The 4828-nt window shown below is 33.0% G+C and overlaps 1 long non-coding RNA gene across 1 annotated transcript; it reads right to left on the bottom strand.

The window, feature by feature from the left end:
• Window positions 1–2906: 2906 nt before the first annotated feature.
• LOC110228853 lies at window positions 2907–4106 on the bottom strand. Its single transcript, XR_002332330.1, has 2 exons — window positions 3695–4106; window positions 2907–3167 (listed from the first exon to the last, which is right to left on the bottom strand). It is a non-coding gene; the product is annotated as an uncharacterized LOC110228853 (long non-coding RNA).
• Between the last annotated feature and the right edge of the window lie 722 nt (window positions 4107–4828).

The raw sequence follows: 4828 nt of genomic DNA, 5'->3' as shown, positions 1-4828 counted from the left end.
GAAACTTAGCTAAATGCACGAGAAAAGTGTGCTTAAAAGCGGTAAAATATAGAGACATCACTAATCACATGGTGCTAAGTAAAGCTAAAAATAAATATAAGAGGTAACTAAAAATCTTCACTAGATTGATGGAAATGATGAAATCGTCATGAACAATGTAGAACAAGATTTTAGGCTCTTTTTCTGAGTATATAATGTTTTATTTGGTTATTACAATTTGCGTCTTTCATAGACGGTTCTGAACTAAAGTTTTTTAGTACTTTTTTATTTGAAATTATATTTAGTCTATATTATTAAGTAGCAAAACGAATTGAGATTTGCATCTAGTTTTGTAATAGTCGGTCCTTATAGTATTAAGAGGCATTCCATATTGATTGCTGTGTTTAAGAATGAATGTGATCTTTTTAACCTAAGAACATGTAACATATAAAATTTTATGGTTATTCATCAAAACGGCTCTATAATATAGGTTGTCAAATATTTTGCTATATCAATTTCGTTTGTTCTCTATAGATAGTGAAAAAGTCAAGTTTTATCACTTTAATTTATACATATATATATAAGGCCATTTAAAATAAATTCTGGTTTAAATGAGTCACCAACAAAAATAATATAAATTATGATTTCAATATTGATTTTTTTTTTTTTTTTTTTGCTAAACTGTAAATATCATATAAATGAAAATTGGGTAGTACAACAAGCTAACCCAGGCTTTTGTAACCATGGCAAAAAAAAAGAAATATTGAAATTTTATACAGTAACGAAACAACAAAATACTATATTATTATTGAGCGAGAAGCGATAAACACACATAAACAGTATAAAAAAATATACATCTTATACGGTCTAGTAATCAGTTAACACACTAACTGATACTAGTCCATTGTTTTATTGAAAGCAGAATATATAAACACGAAAGATATAGAACATAAAAAGCGGTACAATTTTTTCTTGTTCAGCATTCGTTGATAACTTCCTTGTGGAGATTATGTGTAGCAATGACAGTGCAATTCACTACCCTCAAGTTCACACTTTCCACATGCACCTGATCCCCAAGCTGCCTGGCAACATGTTTTGCAATTTCCTGACGAGCTGCATGGCGGGGTAACCGAACATTCTCCCTTAAATGTGAAACATGCTGCTTCGCTTTTTGGTATTCCTAATTTGTAACAAATATATGTCATTGATGTGTGAATTCAAACACTATCATAAGATTCTTGAGTTTAGAGTTATATATTACCCGTAGAAATAACGAATATGATCATCAAGATGGTGGTGAGGCACATTGAGTTTATGGTCTTTGCCATTCTTCTTCTTTTTCCTTTTTCTTACTTAAGTTTGTTTTGCTCCTTTATGGATTTACTTAGTCGAGAGTATAAGCTGTTATTTATAGATAAATTCCATTCATTTTCTATGGCTTATATTATGTATGACCTATCAAACATGATCATAATGTCGACACTACATTAACCATGTATGTATAATACTATGCCTTACCTAATATGTTTTTATAAAAATATACGTTAATATTTTTTGGCGTTTAGGTTCAAGGGCTATATAACTCATGCCTTTGATAAAATTAAAATTAAAAAAATGTCTGAGTTGAAAAACTCTCCTTTTATTGTTTTTATAGCTCATAATATAAGTAAGAATAAGTATGAAAGTTTTATTTTAAGCAATAACTAATAATAAAATCGAAATATGCTCATTATTGATTCCAAACTATGGCTGTTGGTTGTTATTTACATATTTATATTTACATGTTTATTTATATAAACATTGTATTTATGTAAATACCCCTCTACTTGTGAAAATAACATCACGTCTCTTTGAACGTATGTGACTATTAGAAAAGCAACGATTGATCTAAGAGAAGCATCCCTTGGATCAAGCAACGCTTGGATTAATATTTAAAGAGATGTCACGATACAGAGGGGAGGGTGATAGACGAACAAGTGAGAGAGAGGGAAAAACAATACAGAGAGATTAAAGAGAGACAGAGATTTAGATTGATTCTAATCTTCTCCTTCTCCAAATCAGTTTCTGAGAATCTCAAAGTAGGTTTGCTAGGGTCTCTGTAGAGGTGTGAATACAGAGATCGATTGTTGTATCCTGCAAGATAGACGCCCACAAGAAAGCTACTAACACCACTGTAGGGGTGAAATTCTGTCTTAGGAGATTGCTTATTGCAAGCCTCAATCAAACCAAAACGTTGTTCTTACGTTGAATAAGAGAAGAGATCGACGGTGTACGTATTGTGTGTTCGTATTGTGATCTGCATCTGTAATTCTGAGATAACAGAGGTCCAACAATCTAAGACAGAATTTTCATATCAATTCTCTGTTGTCTTGAATTGATAGATGGATCAATCTGTTGGGAATGTGGAAAATTACATTGAGAAGCCTTTTGTTTTCAAAGGAATTGATTTCAAAAGATGGCAGCAGAAGATGATGTTTTATCTTACGACTTTGAATCTGGCACAATGCTTGACTTCTGAAGCACCGTAATTACCTGTTGAAGGAGATATTCCGGATGAAATCATTAAAGCATCAGAGGCATGGTCACAGAATGAGTTTTTGTGCAAAAACACTACAAGAAATATCTATATTGTTAGCAAGAGAAAAAAGCTATTAAATGTCATCAATAGCGTTTTCATAAATGCTGTCTTATGCCCCTGTTATGGTAGACCCCCCATATACGATGACGTTTTTAACATGCTATAATAGACCCCCACATACGATAACATTTTCATATTATAGCATTATTCAAATGTTATAATATTCTTTATTATAACACACGTTTAGTGCTGTTTTATATAATGTCGGAACATTTTTTTCGTTATATAAATAAATTTTATATTGGAACCCAATTTTGTAAAATTTACTTAATTTGACAAACACGTCATATTATATATAACTTTTATATTTTATAAATCATCAACAAGTAATATTACATTAACCAATTAGCCAAACAAGTCTTACATAACATCATACCAAATCTTATACTATCATCATAAGTCTTAAACAAAATAGAACTAACATCATAAGGACAGAGACAAACTTCGATCTCTTCAATTTCTTCTCGTCTATCTATTTCGCCCCATCAAAAGGAGAACGCATAAAACTTTGATTTGAACAATTGTTCCTATTAGCACTCCCGTCGATAGGCTACATGAAACAAAAGAACAAGGGGACAAAAGACACCATCTTAGAAGCCTTATTCACTTTAGGAAATTCTAAAGTAACAAAGACTTCAAGAACACTACAATAAGCTATATAGGTTATAGATGTAACTCGATCTAAATAACTAAGCATCCCCTTAGAGATGATTCTAACTTTCAAGTTTTGCGTTGTCCAAACTCAAAACAAAGCAATTGGTCAAACCAATGCAACCTAGATTTCAGCTAACGAGAAGCACAGAGGAACACAAAGCAACATCCTTGTGCTTGACCAAATGTAAATCAAAATCTATACTAGGAAAAGTTAAGCTATAGACCATGATTAAAGCTGATTTTTTTATGCTGCAATTGAAGAAACAATCATTTCCGCTACAGAACTAGAGAATCACGATGAGCAGATGAACTAGAATACAAGCCATTTGCCTATAGATCCTCTCGATCGAAAGAGATTGTTCAAGTCCAGAAATTTGAAAGCTTAGAATACGAGTCACATATCAATCGAATTAAACTATGTACCTTTGTTAGATTGACGTAAAAGAACAATGGTTTCTTGGTGTTTGAAACCTGAATCCGATTTTACTTCTGGGAATCAACGGCCAAGTTCATGTTGTTCACTCCATCGGTGATCTCTTCCATGGTTGCTAATTCGGATCCGTAACCCTAACTTTTTCCGAGGTAAGGGGATGACGAGTAAACAAAATTAACAAGAGACATATACGACGAGGAGAATCAGCGACGACATCGGCGGCTAGGGTTTAGAGATGAGAGGAGACGATTCTTCAGGATGGTGACGAATCACCTGAGACTGAAGGAAAGATGAACGAATGGACGCAAAATGAGGCTGGCGAAGAGTTTCGTGGAGTCTATGGCGGATTGGAAGAGATCTAGGTTTTTTTTGTCGTGGATTCTATGGGTAATTTTTTTTTGGCTTTGGTATATATGATGGCACTAAAATTTTTTAGATCTGATATATATAACTCTTAAAGTGGATTTTTTCCTCTAAGTATTGGCATAATAAATGATTTTAGCTTTTCGTTTAGTAATTTTTTATCTAGGCGTTATTTCAATGCTATTATATAGTAATCAAAATAAAACATTCATCTTTTATAGCAGTTACGGAAAATGAGCTATCTTCTTGTGCTATCAATGTTGATATTTCTTGTAGTGAAACTACATTCTTAATGCCCTGGATGATTCTCTCTACGATGTTTATCAAATATTTCAAACTCCAAAAGAGTTGTGGGAATCGTTAGAGAAGAAATACAAGTCAGAAGTGGCAAGTGCTAAGAAATTCATCGTTGGAAAATTCTTGAATTTCAAGATGAGTGACACCATCTCTGTGGTGAAACAAGTGGAAGAAATCCAGATTTTTGCTCATGAATTGAGAGATGAAGATATGGGGATGAATGAGGCGTTTCTGGTTGCTTCGATCATTGAAAAGTTGCCTCCTACATGGAAGGATTTCAAGATCTATCTAAAGCATCTTCATGAAGACATGAGTCTTGAGCAACTAATTCTCAAACTTCGTGTCGAAGAGGAGAATAGTAAGAATGAGAAATCTGAATTTTCTTCTATGGAAGCAAAGGCCAATGTAATTGAGGGAAACAGTTCCAAATTCAAAGGCTTCAAGAAGAACAAGAACGGTAAGAA

This window comes from Arabidopsis lyrata, assembly GCF_000004255.2.
Source record: "Arabidopsis lyrata subsp. lyrata unplaced genomic scaffold ARALYscaffold_4, whole genome shotgun sequence".
Classification (NCBI taxonomy): Eukaryota; Viridiplantae; Streptophyta; class Magnoliopsida; order Brassicales; family Brassicaceae; genus Arabidopsis; species Arabidopsis lyrata.
Note: the sequence above shows the minus strand (reverse complement) of the source record. Positions and strands in the feature narration are given on the sequence as shown.